This window comes from Thermobia domestica, chromosome 6, assembly GCF_964235325.1.
Source record: "Thermobia domestica chromosome 6, izTheDome1.hap1.1, whole genome shotgun sequence".
Taxonomy (NCBI): domain Eukaryota; kingdom Metazoa; phylum Arthropoda; class Insecta; order Zygentoma; family Lepismatidae; genus Thermobia; species Thermobia domestica.
In genome coordinates, this window is record NC_137459.1 from 154,745,137 (window position 1) to 154,767,410 (window position 22,274).

Below are 22,274 nucleotides of genomic sequence, written 5' to 3' on the forward strand. Positions count from 1 at the left end.
TTAACGAAATATTGATTCACGAAATATAATCAAAATCGTTACAACCGTTTTCCGGAAAAGTCGCAATTTTCGATTTTCACCCTCCAGTCAAATATTCTAATTCTTTTAGAGGTAAGAAGAAAATTCTTAGGTCTCTCCTGCAGAAAAACCTTAAGTTTAAAATTTCGAGCGAATATACTAATTGATATTAACCCTTCGCATGGGTGCATATACCACTTTTTAGACATGTAAGGGCTATTAAACGTGTAAATTTGATGACATATTGAAATTAATGCAGATCACGATACTTCCTTCTTTCACTAGCAATTTGTCACATTGCAAAATATGTATGAAGCTTTTCTTTTCCACTTCGCTTTGAACCACAGCCACGAAAAGTGATGAAAAACATACAGCTTTTCATATGCACCTGTTTTCACATGGATTCTCTTTACTTTCGTTGCCTAGGAGCATTTCTGCACACCAGGGCAAAGGGCGTTTAAAATGTGTTCTTAAAGTTATACTTTGTTTCTAACGAAGCTAAATTTATTCCAATATACATTTCGTTCTTCCGTGATTAAAATTGTAAATTAGTACATGTCTAGCTTTGTTTATCAGTAGCACATTATACGAACGGATTGTATTCTTTTTTAACAAAAAATTCATTTTTACAAACTAGTTCGAGGAAAACATTAAATTTAAAAAAAAAAATACTCATATAGTTTCAGGCCTTCAAACTTTCAACATTTTATTTTATGTTTAACAACTAGTGGCTACCTGGAAAAATTATATGACTGGTTGACAGCAAGTGAACCACCTTCACCTTCGACAGGAAAACGAATGAGCATTTTTTTCTACCGTATTCTAACATACCTATCACCTGTCGCACTGTATCAACCTTCTGAAATATTTCGATTATGATAATGTATATTATATATATATATATATATATATATATATATATATATATATATATATATATATATATATATATATATATATATATATATTGTAAGATTCCGCATGTCTTCACATCATGCGATAACCATGTGTGTACTACATGTGTTGACAGTAAACAAATAACAACGCAGACGACAGTACCGAAGAGGAGTCGCCCACAATCGCCAGCAGTCGGCAAGACGGAGATTACTGACGGTAGCCGACATTTTACGATAAAAGACAGGAGTACGCCTCAAACAGCATCAATCTATCCAGGTTGATCAAACCACCTGAAGCCCTAAGGCGCCCGGCCATTGGGTCCCTTACTCTCTCATGACGCCTGGTCACTAAGAGAGACACCTAATCACACAAAACTTATCCCCTCTCACGACGCCCGGTCAAAGAGAGGAACCACACCTACAAAGCCCTACCACGCCTGATCATTGGGTTCCTTCCACTTTCTTACCTAAAATTATTAGAGGAACTACTTATTGAAATATATTTCTGTATTTAAAATATTTTAGAAGAAAATGTGATGGGAAAGTCCAAATTCCCGTGTACGATAATTGCTCCACCTTACATAAACTGAGATAATTTTACTATCTATCTATCTATCTATCTATCTATCTATATCTATATATATATCTATATCTATATCTATATCTATATATATATATATATATATATATATATATATATATATATATATATATATATATATATATATATATATAGGGTGTTTCAAAACAACACCAACAACGTTTGGGAGGTGATTCCTGACACCAAGATAAGACAAAAAGTATAGATCAACTTGGGTGCACAAATGTTTCATTTTGGAGTTATAGGCTGCCGAAATCATGAACAATTGAACTTTAAGGTTCCATAGGTCCAAAACAATGGGACCTACCGTAGTTGGGTCAAGACTTCACTTAGGAACTAGTATGTGCCCTAACCAAAAATCGATGTTTCAAAATCCTGCGGTACTTTCGCAACAATTTTTATAGAGCGAGTTTTGCTACGGGCATATAATTTGAAGTACTCACAAACTACCTTTATAAAAAATGTTGCGGAAGTACCGCAGAATTCTGAAACATGGATATTTGGATAGGGCACATACTAGTTGCTAAGTGAAGTCTTGACCAGACCGCGGTAGGTCCCATAGTTTCGGAGCTATAGATATTTAAAGTTCATTTTTTCATGATTTCGGCAGCCTATAACTCCGAAAGGAAGCATTTGTGCACCCAAGTTACTCTCTCTCTCTCTCTCTCTCTATATATATATATATATACAGGGTGTCCGAGAAGTCCTTCCCTGATTACAGAAATTGATAACTCAGGCTAGAAATAAGATAGAAACATGAAACTGGTGTTGAACTGTTTACAAACTATAAAAGTTTTTGTCTGTGTTAGGTTTGTTCTGTTTTACAAACTCTCATTTTTTTGTTTTAGGTTTGAAGTACGTAAGTAAGAAGCCCAAGAAGCCATGCCAACCAACCAGGAGAAGGCACAGTGTGTCCTGTGGTACCATGAGACACGATCACCAACCACGGTGCAGAGACAGTTCCAGACAACATTTGGGAGGACTCCACCTGATGTCAAGAGCATTAAAGCCTGGTATGAGAAGTTCAAGAACACAGGGTCGGTTGCTGACCTTCCGAGGTCTGGTCGACCAAGAACCTCAGCAGACACGGTGGAGGATGGAAATTGAATATCGCCTAGATGTGCTACGTGCTACCAAGGGTGCTCATGTGGAAGTGTACTGATGTGACCAAAACTTTTATAGTTTGTAAACAATTCAACACCAGTTTCATATTTCTATCTTATTTCTAGCCTGAGTTATCAATTTCTGTAATCAGGGAAGGACTTCTCGGACACCCTGTATATATATATATATATATATATATATATATATATATATATGTGTGTGTGTGTGTGTGTGTGTGTGTGTAATGTATTCTGAGTAGTGAGGGTAAACTCAACAAACTTGAATGCAACTTAAATGCTCGGAAATTACATTTCAGATGTTAAGAGTAGTAATACCAAACTGCCTTGTGGTAGCCATAGTGGAAGTTTTTTTTTTTTTTTTTTTTTGGTAAGATGGTTTCAAATTAAGTAGACGAAATTTCTGACCGCACAAATACTATTTTCAGAAAACAAACATTTGTTGAGTTATCCTTAACTACATTTGATGAGTTAACATCCTTACTACCTGGAACGCTTCATACATTCACCAAAGATTCGGGCGAACTTTAGTCTGCAATTTCTTCGTTTTCATAAAAGTTAAGATGGCTTATTCTGGCTCTCAGCATTTCGTATATACACAAAATCTGCAACTTGCAATACGAAATATGCATAAGGTTCAATTTAGGAAAAACACTGTGTGAAGTTGTCAAAGAAAATAGCTATAGGACAGTCTCAAAAATTACTTAGTATTTTAATTTGTTCTGTGGAAAAATAAAATATTCAAGTTTTACCTCTCACAGTTATGCCGGCTAGGCTAAAGGAAACGGTGATGATGAGAAATGAATGAAATGTGGAGTGAATGAAGTGGATGAACCCCGATAAAACCCACCCACACGGTGTTTGTCCACCACAAAGTTCACTTTGTAGAAATGTAAGAATTTTGAGCGTAATTGTTAGTCACAATATTGTACTGAGCATGGGCTTGGATATCAACTATGATACTGACAATTACATCTTAATCATCTTTAATTCCCTTAATGAACTATTTAAAAGAAAAATGGTACTAGCATCTGCAAACTGGTTAGGGAGAAAGATGTTATTAACATATTATATATGATTTGCCAGACACATAGAAAGAGTTAAATATATCGTGTTCATTTACTTCGTATTTCACTTTCAGAAATATGAAATATGAAGTAAGTAGAATAGTCCGAACTACTGTGAATTTACAATTAGGAAAGTTGCAGCTAACTCATCTCAGCATGATGCATGTTGAGTTGAGTTCAGTTGAGTTAGTGTTTCTCCAGATGACATATTTAAGTTGCTTATCTACAATTTAAGGTGTTTGAAGAAAATTTTACTTTGATTGTAGTGACGATCATAGCAAAGCTTATTCTCTCTAAAAAGTTTAAATAACGTTTTTGCTATAAACAATGTTTAGCTAGATCTACGCAAGAAAACGAAAGATTCTCTTTTTAAAAGATGGATCGCAATGACTTCATGTATGAGATGCTAAACTTGGAAGAAATTGTCAATTAACACAATTCTTCGCCATATTAGTGAGATTATAATTCAAGTGTTAGTGTTCAACAACTGTAATGTGGACTACACAAATTTATAATAACTCAACCCAAAAGAGTTTCCTTGAAAGTTAAAATAGGAAAAAAAAACATACTATATGTCACAAACGAAAGAAGTCTTTTATTGTATAAGAGAAGTTAGAAATTACGTTTCTTCTGTGTATTTTGTATATATTAAAACAGGGATGCAAATAACCACTCGCCCAAGAAAAAAGCTATTAGCCTATATCTCACAATATAAATCATTTACTTACCTTCGGTATACTCGCCTTACATACTCGCCCGCATCGATAAACCACTCGCCCCGGGTGAGTGGACGAGTGGTTATTTGCATCCCTGCATTAAAAATAACAGTGTGCTACATATCTAACAAAAAATGACCAATACGCAAGATTTTATATAGGATAATTGCAGGTGAGATGGCCGATCGCTCTCATTTCAATAATAGTAGCCCGATTGAAGTGTAACTCGGTAGGCGGCAAGTTTTTGGTGCAAACCTTGTTGCAATTGTTGCGCACGTGTTTAAAAATAGAAGAATTTTTAGCGGTGTACTTTTCCAAATTACTAATTATTTTGTGGCTGAAGAGAGAAGTAAGCAGAAGTGCAACGTTTTTCTGCAAGATGATTTTTTAGACATACATTGTTTGACGTGTCACATTTTATGATAATGTGACCTTTACATGTGGAAGAGATGGCCCATAATTTTCCGGTAGGTTGTCCAATACATTTTCAGGCTTACTTTGGCAATATTTTTTTTCTATTTTAATTCTTTCGTTGTAAATTTTGTTTAGGTGTTCGAATATATATACTCACTAATATTTAAAAAAAATGCACCATGTATATGCAGAAAGCAACCATATCATGATTATCAGTACTTCTAAGATGTTAATTTGTAGTTGTAATTTCAAGAAGTTTCCTTTATAAAGAAATGTTTTGATTTCTTAAATTGAAATAATTGTGATGAAGTGTTAAGATTAAATAGGACGTGTAACAAAGTTTACTTTCACGGAAAAGATCTTGTAACATCAAATTACTAGTATCGAACTAAAATTATTAAGTTCCAAAAGAGGTCCAAAGACGTTCTAAAAGTGACTTCTGAAGAAAAAATGAGAAACTATAACAGTCGCTGTATGCTGCAGTGCAGAAGGGCATTTCTTCCACCCAAGAATTCGAGGATGGGATGCCTCCAGGAGCAGTTCTCTATATGTCTGAGAAGTCATCATACATAACTCCATCTCTATTCTCTGCATGGAATCTACAGTACAGTCACTGATGTTTGTGTACCTTGTGTGCAAATGATAACAAGAAAAATTTAAACATTTGCTTTGCTGACAGAAGTATTTGTCTTCAAAACATATTCGTACATGATTCATGGTTGCACGTGTAGTCCTAAGCTTCCTAGCTTAACTTCCATACTAATGTGATGTATTCTTTGTACAACTTAAACTTTGTAATTTATCTTAGCTTTGTAGAAACAATATATTTGTGTTCTTTGTTTGAAAAGCAAATTTTCATAATTCTAACTGCAGAAACATGATGGTCAATTATACCGATATGACCAGTGTGACATTTCTATAAATTTGATAGTTTCTTCACGTGGTTGGCTTTTTACCACAAAGTCTTCATGTTTTAAGGCTTCGAAAAAAAACTATGACCACCTCACCCGGAATTACCTTAATCATCATCATTAGCATTACGCCATCACTAGCAAATACCACTTACAGGAAATTCAGAAGTTTCCATGGACTACAATCTTCAGCTAACCTTTCCGTCGCTGTAATATAATACATCTATTGTGGTGTTTTCTCCTCTCCTACTTTCTTTTTCTACCGTAAAATGCTATCACGTTTCTTACAATACAACTTCTCAAAATATGCTCTAATCAGATATTTCTTCTATACCTAAGTACGTCCAATACTGTCCTTCTCTTCCTTATTATTCCCAACTCTCCTTATTTGCTTCCTGATCGACACAGCTATTTTCACTCTTCTCCATACCGACATTTTGAAGTCTCAAACGGTTTTCATCGCTCTTTCGTAACGTCCACGTTTCTGTTCCGTATAGTGCAAAACTCCATACGAGACATTTTACAAAACCTCGTAATATCTTCATTCAAGACCCACATCATTCCTAAATGACTTTTTCGCCCTACATATTTTTGTTTCTATTTCTCGTTCATACTTCAGATAAGCTAATAAATCGATAAATATTTCTGATTATCTACTTCACCTTCTACTTTGTTGTATGCCGAAATAAACTATTTCAATCCATTATATTTTGGCTTATTTCATCCAATTCTACATTTAGATCTACTAATAACGCAACAAATTCCCATTTACTCCTCTTCTTTACTTTATTTTCTTCCTTTCTGTAGTTTCATAAACTTCATCTTCTACCATGTTATATGTTGGTACGATGAAGAAAATTAGGGTTCCACACGAGACGAGAGGATCAGAATTTTCATGACAAGATTCGAGACAAGACGGAGTTCATCCAAAAGAAACAGTCGTATACTTCTTAAATGAGACATCATTTTCATGGCACTTTTTCGAGACGACGGAATTATCATGATGAGATTAGAGACGACATCGAGCTCTTCCAATAACAACATATCTGCTTCTGAGACGAGACATCAATATCACTTGATATTTTCGAGAAGAGATAGTCTCATGCTCATTACTAAGAAAAATATTAATTCTGTAAATTGTGTAAATTAGTGGTGAGCAAATGCAAAACCAAGACCCGCGTGGTCTTAGTCATGCACTGGAACACTTTGTATTTGTCTACCTTGCAAGAGTCTTGCAAGTCTTGTTTCTAACTTGAGATTTTCATAGGTAAATTTTACTCTGGCTATAAGGGATAATAAATTCTACAATGCGCCAATAGTAACAGAAATGCAATGTATATTTCTAAATGTAATATAGTTTACTTTCGTAAAGGTATGATGATAGTATACAACATAGGCGATAACCTTTATTTATTTTTCTGTTTTGAATGGGTGCCCACTTATGAGATAACTCACAACGTTTCGTAATCTTTTTGTACCTTTTAACACAACCAATACTCTACTGGTTCCCAAACTGGGGAGGCTACACTTGAGACGCATGAAAGAAAATCAAGACGGCACAGATTACTGAAATGCCATGAATTGCAAAATTATTTCTACACTCCAAAAGAATCAGATTTTTTTTTCTTTTCAACCACGAGAGCTACGGTTTGTATTGAGCAAACTTCCAATTAAATATTGAGATTTTGTTTTACTGATTCCAAACATATACTCTATGGAGCAGAAGAGGGCAGCGGTGGCTTAGTGGTAAAGCGTTCACCTCTGGCGCATGGAGTTAATGTTTTGATCCTAGCTCGCGCCAAGTGGACTTTCTGGAGGACAAACACCGTTTGCGTGGGTTTACTAAGGGTGCTTCCGTTTCCTTCCCCCCACCCTTCAATTCACCATCTCACTCATTTCTCATCATCACAGTCTTCTTTAGCCTAGCTGACATAACAGTGGGACGCAAAACTCAAATATTTCATTTTTCTATGTGGCAGAAACATGAACATTACCCAAAAACAATGAAAAAATTGGGGGTTTTCGAAACATGGGCATGGAGAAAAAAAGAAGAGAATTAGCTGGGTTGAATGGAAAACGAATGATGTGTTAGAAATAGTAGCAATAGTGGAGAAAAGATGAATTTCAGATGTAATTTAGAGGAGAAAGAGAAAATGTTTGGGACATTGGCTGAGGAGGAACTGTACTATGAGGGAAGTGCTAGAGAGCATGGTGGAAGGAAAGAGAGGGAAGAGACGAAGGAAAATGTAGTTGAAGGAAGGCATTAAAACAGAAAATTGCTGGGTCAAGACGAAGAGACTAGCTGAGGATCATCGTACATCGAAGCTTCTCAGTTGCAGCAAGTGACCTGCCATTAATGGCAGAATAGTTATAATGATCATAAGGTTATGTTTAGCAACATTGGCCAAAAAGGTAGAAAAAAATAAAGTAATAATGGTTATAATCAAACCTCTAAATATTTTAGAATAATTTGAGATTCAAATGATAACGATTCAACTGTCTATGTCTTTTGTGTAAACTCAATTTATATAAATAATTTTGACCTATATTAGAAATATAAAATAACGGCATAAAAATGCAAGTTATTTGAAATAACTGTTCAAACTCACTCTCTTGTAAATATGGATAATTTATTGTTGTATAATGTTATATCAATTAATCCTTGATGTGCACTATACCTAGGTATAAGGAGGCAAAAAGTTATATTGATAAAGAATTATTCAACGTACTAGCATCCGGCCATGAAATCAAGCTTGTGGCCACATGCACAAAGTCTTTTGTCAATGTCATGAAAATGTTACTTCGATATTAATTTTATGAGCACACATTAAAAATTTCCAACGGATGCTTGAGCCTCGGAGCCATACCCATGTAGTCGGCACCCATGGTGTACGGAATTACCGATGTTCAATACTACATTTCTCTCTAGTTTTGAAAGAACACCACTAATATGTTTTGAAATGAAATGAAATATATGTAGTGTAATATCCCACGTTTATGCATCGAGGCTAAGGGAGACGTTGGAAAACCACGAGAAAACCCAAGTAAACGGTGTTCGCCCATCATCAAAGCTCACATGGCGCAAGCTGGGATCGAACCAGGGACCCCATGCACCACAGATGAACGCTCTACCACTTAGCCGGTACTTGTGCAAGACTCTTGCGCAAGAGTCTTGGTCTTGGTCTTGCATTGGGATTTCTGATCTTGGCCTTGGTCTTGCATGCAAGATTCTTGCACAAACTGCAACACCAAGACTCTTGCGTTCATCACTAGCGTAAATACATTAATATTCCGCAAATGAATGAGCAGAGAGATACTTTCAGCTAGGATATAAAAGAACAGCTCCTTGTTTAATATGCCATTATTTCAAATTGACTGTTTATTATGATTATTATTATTATTATTATTATCATTATTTGAAAACAGCTGCAGTATCATCCATGCATGAAAAGAGGCAAAAGGGTTGTGAAACATTTCAAAGGGACTCAGCGCTCTTCTTGGCTCGCTTGCAACCAACCACTGTAAGAGAGTAGACAGTACAGGAAGAACGATGTTCCAACTTCGTTACTAAAATTGAACAACGGTCCTCAATGTCACTTTGCAAGTGTACTAACAAAGCTATCGATCGCGTTCTATCAAAGACCGGGCCACGTGAACACTCGTTCTATCATCACCCTCCTGTACGAGGCGCTCCATTCCAACCAGTTCGTAGGCCCACTCACACCTGCGCTAAGCCTTCAGCATCCACGAAGCCTGTCCCGTGGATTAGTCTGTCAGCTGTTGTTAAGCACCACAGGAATTACTGGCGGAATAGATGAGAAACACGAAGACCCCCTCAAATGGAATAGCATCCGGCTTTGTTGTTGATGTGCTAGAAACAAGCCTTATTCTGGCAAATAAGTACGAAGAGCTGTATTACACTTTTGCAGAAAAACTGCTTTAAATGCCTTTCAGCTCACAGTCAGTTCCTTTCTATTCATAGAAGACGACACCAATACTTCTTCTCTAATGCTGTCGTCATCTAGCATCCATATCACACAAAAGCAAAATCCTTGAAGTCTGACTTCTCTGTTCTAACAATGGCGGCAGAGCACGCTGAAATACATTAAAAACTCACTCATTTCCACGAAAAAAGATAAATTTTGTTCATATTATAAAACTATTTTCCCATTAAAGCAAAAGCATTTCGAAAGAAAGAGAATTGTGGATGAAGATTTTGATCGAAGCTAAACAATACTTACCAGATATTGTAACGATGTCGGAAACACATGAACGAATTATTATTATTGACTACTATTTTCTCCCTATGACAAGAAGATTCACTGTTAATTCAATTGTTTCAATAAGAGATTAACAATAATTACTTGTGTCCTCCTTCCCAGTCCGGTAGATAGAGCGAATGCATTTGATGCATGAAGTCAAGATGTTCAATTCCTAGTGAAAGAACATAGAACGCACGCATCACAGCGGTTCTGATACCACTTTAAACTGTGGGTCTCATCCTTTATAGCATTAATGCTGACGAAGGACGAATATGCACATCAATATCAAATATTATATTATAAAATATGAACCCCAGAACACGATGTTATTCATCATAAACTTAAAAGATCTGGTATCGAGCATACGACTCCTCCCACCATAAATACATGCACATACCACACTTACAGATGTCATAGAGCTCGATCCCATAATAAAGTAATTGCTGAAACACGTAACCTGCTTAGCAATTTTCTTCACTCGAACTTCTGAGTTATCTTCCTTATTATTACAATTATTATTATTATTATTATTATTATTATTATTATTATTATTATTATTATTATTATTATTATTACCTTATTTACCGTTAATGTAGATTGTTAAACCTATACTTTCTTGGAACAATGATTGATTTCTGAACAACTTCCACGTCTTTTATGCTATACGAACATCAGTGGAAGCAATTTGCATTATACCTCCAATATAATTCTTAAATGTATGATTTGTTTATACGAAAACAAAGGGCTTTTGTAAATATGTTACCTCTTGTATGCAGGCAACACTACTTACTTCACTGTATGGTTGGTTGCACAACTACACTAACTGTACGGCGTAAATGGACCACCTAGTATATGAAACTATGTTTCTTGACTATATCATGACTGCTGCAATGATTTTGATGATTTCAGGAACATGAGTGGAATGCTTATTCTAAGAGGACGGTAGTTTAAATTTGAGAAAAATTGAGTATCTCACGATCCTGTCAAGATAGGAAGACGAAATTCATTTAAAATAAGTGGACCAGTAACCCAGGGCTTCTAAGCATCCCCGTTTTAAGGGGGCCAAGGGAATTTTCTGTACATATTAAAATTAGGATGTTTTTAAACAACACCGACAACCTTCAGGAGGTGATTCCTGACACAAAGATAAGACAAAAATTCATTTCGGGGTTATAAGCTGCCGAAAACATGAACTTCAAAAGTCCATAGCTCAATACTTTGGGGCCTACCGTAGACGGATCAAGACTTCACTTACGAACTAATATGTCTGCTATCCAAAAATAAATGTTTCAGAATCCTGTGGTACTCACACAACAATTTTTATAGAGGCAGTTTGGCTACGGGCATATTTGAAGCACTCATCAACTATCTCTATAAAAATTGTTGCGGAAGTACCGCAGGATTCAGAAACTTAGATATTTAGATAAGTCACATAGTAGTTCGTAAGTGAAGTATTGACCCGACTATGGTAGGTCCCATAGTTTTGGAGCTATATACCTTTAAAGTTTTTTTTTTATTTTTGGGGGGAAGGGAAGAGCCTATAACTCCGAAATGACGGATTTTTGCACCCAGGTTGGTCTACACAGTTTGTCTTATTTTGGTGTCAGGAATCACTTTCCAAACGTTGTCGGTGTTGTTTTGAAACACCCTACATATATGTTACTTTGATTGAGAATCTAGAGAAAACCCACCTGCACAATGTTGTGTAGTACAAATTCACCTTTTGGAGTAAAGAGAATCCTTTGCACCAGAGTTAACTGCTTTATCACTGAATCACCTTGAATTTTAACTTTACCATGCGCCATCATCAGAGGTAATTCTGTCATCACTACGAGCCTACTGGTTGACATTCAGAAGCTCCCATGCTGCACTACTACAGTCTTATGACTTTCTACAACTCTTCATTTTGACGTAAGAATTACTCTCTTTAATATCAATGAAATGCAATACTACTCTCTCTTTTATCTTCTATCATAGTCTTTATAACATCATTCAGAATACAATTCATTCTAAAACACAGACCTAATCACTATTCACGTCTTCTTTATATGCTTAATTATCTCTACAGCTGCAATTCTCTCCACAACGTTTGCTAACACTTTTCCAATCCAACTAACTAATTTTCTCAATCATTTTTTTCTCGATACTCTTTATTGATAGAATTTTGATTATTACTATACAATTATTACAGTCAATATTATTTAGGAACACCATGCGAATTATAAGTGTTCTTTAGGCCATAAATAACTGAAGGGTGAACATACCAATAACCTTCCTTCTTCAATCGAAAATTACTTCTAAAAGGCAATAAACCCAACCTTTCCATTCCTCCGTTATTGAAAAAGGAAATGAAAAGATTGGCTAGTAGTGCATTGCTTCCACTTTTACAGGAGAAGAAAATTATATACGTACTTGTTGAGAAGTCTGAATCATATAGAGAATACGCAACCGAAACAAAACAAAAAAAAAAAAAGTGTTTTTAAAAGAAGTATGTTATTGCTTATCATTTCCTCTGCAGACAATCTTGTATCAAGCGCATGCTATTTTTCATAAGTTTGGTTGTTTGTTGTTTCATCACAACACTCGCAGAATCTATGTCAGCCTTCAAAGCAAAACACACCTACACAGTTAAATTCGCGTCACTACAAAGCATTGTATGACGTAATTACTGAGTATGTTTACACACAGTACTTCTGACTGCAGTATTATTTAGTTTTCAATCTTCTTCGTGTTGCTTATAACAAGAAGCTCTATATGATTGTCTCTTAGCTTTATATGATTGTTTTATAGTAAAAAATAATACTTTTGTTGCTGAGCTATTTTGTGGAAGTGTGTTCAAGTCAATCAGTAGAGAAGCAACAAATCGGTGTTTTTTAGTACTTACACGTGGCTTTGTTGACGATCATTTGGAAGTAAGAAAAAACACAACACAACAAAACAAAACAAAATAGTTCTGATGTAAATGGACTGTCCACAAAATTCTCAACTGGTATTAATACCAGCAAGCAGAAAACAAATAAGACGCCACTCATTACAGCATCCAGTTAGACTGGTGAATAAAGTAAACTCTCAATGAACATTCCGCCTCACTGAACTCGCAAATTAAACAGGAATTTCATTACAGGAAGAACAGGAAGCAACTCTCACCTACTTCTCCAGCCTCATAAACACGACGTAAACGAAAACTCATCCAGAAAAGTATCAACGTCAGATACACGCGAGTTTATAATTCAAATTCTGAACTAATAATAGAATAGTTTTATCGAATCTTGAAAACCAAATCTACAACTTCAAGAGTAACATTTCACAATTTCTTAAATGAATTCTATGTTTTACCGTATAGACAACTAAAGTTTGTTATCTCAACGTGTTGACTACTTGTGCCATCTTTGTTTTCTACCTTATTGATTACAAGGAGAAGAGTTTTAAGAAAACGATCAAAGATTTTTACATTTCGATTTTACCTAGGTAATGATTTTTTCCCTTCAAGTCTAGTAAAAGATAAACTTAATGGGCCTTATGCAAAGTCGTTCTGACGTGTGATTAATGCCACACTTAAGAGTTCGACTAACATGTTTCCTGTAGTAGTATGACGCTAATCATACGTCAAAACGACTCTGCATAAGGACCTATATTACTTAAATTAAACTTAATTTATACACATTAAAATTGTACATCACAGAATTTAATTTCCACAGAGCAAGAGACATTCAAATAGATTTTTAGAAGAAATCAGTAAAAATCAACACATTTAAAACCCAGTTTGTTTCGAAGAAACAAAAACAATGCTTTTCCACATAAATCAATGGGATGAAAAACAAAGATGCAGCTGATATTCAATGATGCACTTAATCAGGGCCAGCCCTAGACAATTTTTCGCCCCCTTCCCTCTCCAGAAAGAAAAAAAATTTTAAAAGCCACGATTTTAAGTGTGCTACCCCATCATAAACCACGATGGGGAGGGAAAGAGTACTCGCACTCAGAAAAGCCAAAACACTGCAAATACAACCTGGTTGTGTCAGTTTTTCTTTCTTTAAATAATACTCTATTATTTAGCACAAGATAAAGCAAACACACCTGCAGAGGAAAGATGGTAATTATATATATATATATATATATATATATATATATATATATATATATATATATATATATATATATATATATATATATATAATTCAATATCGAGCTTCAATCTCAATATAACGAAATTTAATGTGTGCAGGAAACTAATAAATAAGCAAAAAGAACAACAACGATATATGAAGGCTAAGACCATGAGAAAATATACAAGTAACAACAGATTAAATATCTCAATATATCAGTTTGCAATTACAGTTCAACTACCTCTTTTGTCTTTGTTCTTTGATTTTTTTCTACATCTGTTATCTTTTTAAAGAAAAGTTTCCATCTTCAATGATAAGAAACTTGTTTGTGACACAGGCAATACTAGTTTTCATATCAAAACTGTGATAACTAAGCGGAACAGATGTTCGCTGCTGTTCGAGAATTGAGTTCTTGTATTTGAGAATTAAACAATTCAGTCTAGAATTTGTTTGACCATTTGCTTTAGCACTGTCCATGTGACCTTAAGTTAATGCGACCTAAGCATGATTTATGAATGTAGCACGATTCAAATAGGTCAGCTTAGTAAATTTAACTACCATTTTCATGAAGTCTGTTCCAACTAGAAATATTTATTTGAAAATATATAATTACGACAAATTTCGCCGCTCTTCGAAACTTGCCGCCCCGTGCAAATGCACGTGTTACACATATAGTAGAGCGACTCTGTATTTAATTTTAAACAGTGCGATTTTAGAAATAGATATGAATATCTTGTAGAAATATAGGATTAAGATTTTAATTCCAATTGAATATTACGCTTCATTATAATTTTCTGTTTTGTTTCGAAATTTTTTTTTTTTAAAGTTGTACCGTAGATGCGGGCTACTTGGACCCAATTTTGCAACAAATTCGTTCTTTCGGCCTATTTTCATCCACAAAAACTCGAAAGTTATTGTCACAACCCATATTAAGTGGAACTACAGGCTTTATTGCACATATCGAGGACAGTTTTAATTACATATACTGAAAACAAAGCACAGGCGATTATTGTAAAAAATGGGTCCAAGTAAGACTCGCGTTCGGGCTACTTGAACCCACCCCCATATTTTCCTACAAAAAACCATTGAAATCTGCTCTGAGACTAAGTACGACGTTGGTGTTCCAAGAACAACACTTCTTATTTACTGCAAACCACAAAAGAGAACATGTTAAGAGGTACTATCAAATATAATGATTGTAATAGCTGATTACGTTTTCTTCTGCAGCTGCACGAGCCCTATCTATATTAGCAGCGAATCTAGTCGTTGACTGGAGGTGCATTTTCTAAAATAACTTCACTCAATCTTGACTGGGAAGATTGTCTTAGAAAACAATGACAGTTCTCCCATGCATGGCTAAATAGGACTTCACAATAAATCTGAAATCAAGTTAATTAACGAGGAATCCGAAATCACAAACTTTATCAAGATAACTAGCGAAGGCTAATTCTTCTTCTTCAGTGAACACTTTCAGATGGCCCGGATTCTGCCTTGACCTATTCTTTAATCTTCTTTCTATGGTGGAACGACTTATCTTGAAGTGAGCTTCTGTTTCTTTTCGCGACATTTTCCCCGACTGTATTGCTGGTAAACATTCTTCAAGCTGTTATGAAAAATCAGCATATTTTCGACCTGCAGGCAATCTATTATATTGATGTACCATTTTGTACCAGTATCCTTAAGGAAACAATGAAAAGTCTGTGACAGTTGCATCATTACCATTTTTATTTAATTTTTAAATAAATCTTTTAAATTCAATTTTGCGTATAATTATGGACATTAGTGAATATAATTTTTATTTTCATTTTTGTTTGTTTAAAGAGCCAAAGAACATTCTCTTTATTTTCCCTTACTATCCGAGAAGTAAGATGTTTTATTTTTTTTCTTTTTTTTTCTGTATACCTGTCCGTGCGGCGAGGACAGTTGAAAGACCCTTCCATTGTCTCTCAATACCACTGCCTAAGCCACATACGTAGACCACACACAGCAGAGTTCCCGGCGTGAAAGCAAGAAAGAAGAACAAAACAGCTTTTAGCATCTTTTTGTGAAATTGAGAAAAATAATAAAGTCCTAACACGTTGAATAGAATCCAAGTAGAAATATAATCTCTGCGAATTTGTCAAAATCACAGCATAGACCATATGTCGCCACTCAGAACCAAGATAAAATTTTAACATAGAACTGTGAAATGGTCCAAAACCATGCACGAGACGACTAGGAGCCAAATCAACTCTCATAAAAATTTTCGATATAACATGTGAAATTTGAAGGAAGCACGTACGTTAGAGAAACGACGCCCGAAAACCGTAAATAGGCGGAGACCAAGAGAATCAAAATTTAGGACACCAAAATAAGTTAACGAATAAGAGAGCAGAGACGAAATCGAAGACACCGTTAGAGGCGTATCCAAAAAGTTCGGCAGGTTAAAAATTCAAAACTCCAAGTCAGTCGTAAAATAATTCTTCACCGGGAAACAGCGTACCACCGCAACAAAAAAACATACCCGGAACTTACACACACACTACATTTATAATCACAAGATAATCTCACAATAATAATGTGCGGCTAAACTTACCGAAGCCGAGTGTACGAAGTTGCAATCTTTCCCAAGCATAATAAGTTACACATTGATCTTCTTCAAAATATATTTATATATATAAACATATATATATAAACTTTGTAACGCTGCTAATATATATATATATATATATATATATATATATATATATATATATATATATATATAGATCGCGAAACGCCTACAAACATTGTTTTTGAGTGACAGAGAGTTTCGTACTTATAAACATAATCACGAGCTATCACAGACAATTAGAATAACCTACATACACACCGAAAGCACTTGAACTAGTTTTAATCATACATAATCAGTTTTTGAAGTATTATACACAATGCTTAAAAACAATAAACACTGTTTATCCGTGTAACACTACACTTTTAACACCGAGAGTGATGTTGGTGCAGTGTGACGTCTGAAAGTGCTTTTAGTGAGAGTGCATCCTATCAGAAATGGACCAACAGAAGCCCCACCTTGATGGATCAGGAGACGCCCAAGAGCGACGCCCCTTCCAGTTTGAGAGGAGGACGCAGCGGGAATCGAAGAGAGGAACTCCGAATCCAGGACACTTCTCACGAAAGAAGGAAGCCAGTAAACGCAGGGACATCTGTATGTGTGTTGTGAGCTTGGTGGTGAGAGCAGTGTGTACGACGAAAGGTAGGACCCATCCAAATTATTTTTTGTTGATTCCAAAAGGGAAATTTTCGTCATTGAATAAAATGCAAGACGTTTGCGATATAAAGTCGGAACTATTTGAAAACTGTTAATGTATTTACACCGCGTGGAGAAAAGATTTTCCAACTCGAACTGTAATTGCTAAACAATTAGAACTCTTTTTTTTCTTTCTTTTTTGAGCAAGGCTTATTAAAAATAGAGATACTTTTTTACAATGATACTTATATATATATATATATTCTGTGACTTTAGTGAATATGTCGTTGTTTTTATTAAGGAGATAGTAGTTTAGGCCATCACTCTATTTGTCACTTAGATTTTTTTGATAACATATAAAGAAAGTTAATTTAAAAGTAGATCGAATGACGGGTTGTAGACCTTTAACGATGAAAGAAGTATTTACTTTAACATATGGAAATTTGTATGAAATAAAAATGCATCATCTGCGCTATGTACATGTAATATGAGAACTTTAAGATAATTTTGAACAAGACATAATAGATATTCCTAGAAAATATATTCAAGACATTGTTTCAATTGTCCAAAGATTATAGTGTTTGTAAAGTAATTTTGCATAGAAGTGAACGTACTAAATGAGTCTATTTCGATCTATATACTAGTAAAACTCTAATAAATAATATTGTAATGAGTCATCAAATATATGTTACGTAAGAGAGCTAAAGGATTAATTAGTAACTATGATGTATATGCGACTAGTCTCGCAATTAATCATTTTCTTGGTTGGAGATACGTAATCCATAAATAAAGCGGAACCGACATTAGTACAGTCAGGTAGAATACGGATGAAAAATACGAAGTAGGCTAATTAAAGCCGCAATTATTACGTCAGTCTGATCCTCTAACAATCGAGCGATCAGACGTTTATGCGCATAAACTAGACGAACAAACATAGAGGAATACATGAAAATGTCCGGCCGTATACCAATCCTATTAATGATAAAGAGAAAAATCACGAAAAACTCAATATATTCAGATTAAAAATCTCGAGAGACGTCTTGACATTTATTATTAATATTCATATGTTACTTGATTTTTATGTATGTATGCATGTATTTACTTATGATTTTATATATATATATATATATATCTATATATGTTTGTGTCTATTAATTTTCTACTTGTGTTAATATGAGTATATATATGTAGCCTTTATGCATGACGAAATGGTAATGCTACGCTCATTGATTTTATGTATTTGATAGTGTATGCTTGTTAGGTAAATGTCAAAGTGCATATTTAGTGCACTTATTCTCATTCTCAGTTATTAATTTAAATAATTAGAAATGGTTAGCAGTCAGGCAGTAGGTTTATTTAACTCCTTTGGATCATTCTATGTTTCTTTCATACTTCCCACAAATCTCAAATCAAAGTCATGACTTGTTTCTCAATTTATTTTATTTTAGTTCAAGTTACTTCAACTCATTTCTACTTACTTCAACTAGTTTAACTCATTTTAAATCATTTCAATACTTAGTTTTCACCCGAATAAAATATAGGTTATTATATTCAAAATTCCGTCTAGCTATGTAATATCTTAATCTCGTAAATATTAAAAAGGTTATAGTCAAAATAAATCAGCTAATCAACGTAAACTATATACTTAGCATATGATGTCAAATAATTAGGTATTTTTCAAATGCAAAATTGTAAGTTAACCAGTTTGGTATGATATCTATGTAAATCAGGAAAGCCATATATATAAAATGTAAACAATGTAAGATTGCATCTAGCACTGGTTATAAACATCAATTCCACAGATTGTTTATTATTATCAGGTTAATGATAACAATTCATTCACTACATAGTTCAATGTAATTTACTTAAATTGATTTTTTTTTTGTGTTAAGGCCTTATGCCTTATTCTGAACATTTGTTGTCAGAAAACCCAAAATTCAATATTAACCTTCAGCTTGCTTAATTTGTTTTAGAAAACATTTTTTTTTTGTTATTGTTTTCATTTGCTCATTAAAACTTTTATTACATTGTTAATCAAATTCGTAAGCTTTTTCTTTCATAAACAAGTTGTATCCCAAACCTCAAGCATATCATTGGTTTCCAAAGGATCTGTTAGGCAAATTAGGCAATATTAGCATTTCTCGACTATAGTGGGGATTAGACTGATTTTCAGAATTTTCAACTAAATTCTAAATTCTAGATAGTCGTTTATTTTCTGGTTTTATTCTTATTACTACTATCATTGTTCAGTCCGCTTGGAAAGTGAGAGTCAGTCTAGTTCGTTCACACAAACCAAACATTAGAGCAAAATTCTCTTTCAGCGTTGCAGCATGTGAATTCAGGATACGTATGCGAATAATATCAAGTTTCATTTGCTTACACGGTTTTAGAGGGATCTTATTTCCCTAAAGCCCTGGGACACCGCGGGGAGATAGGATTTCCTAACCGTGAGATCAATCCTTATCGAGTCACAAACCATTTTAGTTCGGGGAACGAAGACTTTAACGGTGGTGCAAGGGAATAAATAGGGACAGACGGAATGTGAACCCAAAACCCGCTGTCTATTTTTTTATTTTTATCACTACAAAACCTGGCGCTACAAGCGATCACCACCGGGATCTTTCTCTTTTCATTTTTCAAATTTTACAAGTCCTTACTTGTGTGACACGTGACAACAGACCTTTATTTTTCATTGATAAAGATAATAAAGGATGGGGTGGGATAAAGATAACAAAAGATGTGGGACAAAATATCCATGTTTTCCAGGTTATATGTACACACTTCATATACTGTATAATGCAATTACGCATACATCTTATTGTATATGAGAAAGTTTACCATGTCAGTTTCACTAACCTATATGTAACTACTTATGTGTTTACTTAGCATTGGTTCCACTTCCTTGCAAATAGTGTCCACACATAAAAGTTTGGCGCTCAATAAATACACTCTTTTCGTCAACGACCTTTCTCACCAATGCTGCTCAATCGTAGCCTACCACAGAACTAGTTTCAATGTGTGTACGTCTGCATTATTATCCCATCTAACGGATCTAACTCTGAACTCACTCATTATTGCATTTCATATGGGACTTTAAACGAGTTTTTGGTATGGGTCCAAGTAGCCCCTTAAGGGTCCAAGTAGCCCGCAATTACAGTACTTAATTCAAAAGCAGTTTTCACATTCCAAATAGAGTGGAGAAGCAATCATCATCTTGTAATTTGAAGCAATTCGGTTCGACTTCGGCGAAATTTGTCTTGGTTTAAGAGACTTTAAAGTGGTCATCAAAATAACTGTAACTATAGTATTAGACAACATGTTTATGTGCTAGGTTGAGGGGAAAATTCCAACCACAGGCCACATAGTTAATTTCAGTAGTAGATGTTAGCTTTCTGAAAAAAAAAAAGAAAAAAAAACAAGGAGAGGCAAATGAGCCAACATGTGACCTAAAACAATCCTTTGATTGTCTCGGTTTCTTTAATTACTATTATATTATTATTTAGCACAGAAACTAAATAAGATCTAGAAATACTGTTTAACGTGGGATCCAAACGAAAGAAACCTCGTCCAGGTTTTTGGCAATAACAGCAAGAATTAACCCACACTATGAAAAATCCGTTCTCCGGAAAGTGGTATGTTGCACAAAAACAGTATCCTCTTGCTTACTACAGAAATCAGTATGGAGCATAGGTTATCCGTATCCTACATAGGCACTGCCTTTTGATGTTACATCATGCCGTTGAAGGATGTCTGACATCTAACAGTTTTCTGTATATTACATGCATATACTTATGTTACATTCCTCAATTATATGTTATATACGTCCATTTCTATGTGAGATCCTGACCGCCTATATTGTTTCGTAAGGAAAGTACGTATAGATGGAACACTTATACGGAAAGTATTATAAAGCATGCATTTTCAGTTATACGTCTGCTGTACGTTAAGTCCAAAAAATACAGGAATTACGCATGTAACCTACCTTTTTAAGTACGCCACCTACAACTTTTTTGTCAGTGCACATAACGTATATAGAACTCAGTTAAAATAGAGATATCTTCTCCAGTATTGCCAAGCTATTCAGCATGTCATTGCATGTAGCATATTCAAAATTTATTCTTGCACGTAGAACAATTACACCCTGTATCTACACTTATACGAATTACCAAATATTACGATGCTTACGTTCGAATAGGAAACGAGATTGGAGTTAATTCGTCACTACTCTGAAAGTAAGATTTAATGAAGTTTCTTCGACATTTCGAATGTTTTCTTTCCAAAAGCCATCAATCTCAACTAATATTAATAAGATAAAGAAAATTTTAAAATTCTTTAAAATATCAAAAGCACAGTGGAAAATTGTTTTTATGGGTTAAAAATATCATAAAAATGGCTAACATTTAGTCAAAGAAATGTAATATGCATATGAAAATTAGTTTATAATACTTTGAAAATATAAGATTTGAAAGTTGTTACTCATGTTTTAAAATCCAGCCTTGTCTTCTCTCATACACGAAATAACCTTTCTTTAAACGTTCAAGTACGTCTAGAACTGTATTTGCATAATGTTACGGGTAAATATTGTAATTTACTTATTATTTTCATGCGTTATCGTAAATCGTTTGTTGGTTGGTTCGAATTTAGCGTCTCTTCCAGCCAGTGTTCGAAGTGGGGAAAAAAGCAGAGGTAGTATGTTTTATTATGATTTTGACTCAACATACCGGTTATTTAAATATTGTCTTCATTACTGAAAAACCAGAGGCGGTATGGCATACCACCGCATACCGTCTCACTTCGACCATTGCTTTCAGCAACAAGGCAATATGAGACATGGATCTACAGCCCCATGTGATCCGAACTACATCAGCTCCCACCAGGAATCGAACCAGAGCTTCCCGTGTCGAAGGCGCAAACGCAAACCATATAGTAGCAAAAG

The 22,274-nt window shown here is 34.6% G+C and overlaps 1 long non-coding RNA gene across 2 annotated transcripts in view; it reads right to left on the minus strand.

Moving 5' to 3' along the window:
- LOC145688276 (uncharacterized) overlaps nt 1-22,274 on the minus strand; it is a 458,780-nt gene that overhangs the window by 352,486 nt on the left and 84,020 nt on the right. The window contains exon 4 of one of the 2 annotated variants that reach the window (XR_014131863.1): nt 9,314-9,839. The exons of the other annotated variant lie outside the window; for it this stretch is intronic. This is a non-coding gene — a long non-coding RNA (uncharacterized LOC145688276). Of the gene's footprint in view, nt 1-9,313; nt 9,840-22,274 lie in introns of those variants that run through there. 2 annotated transcript variants of the gene reach the window in all.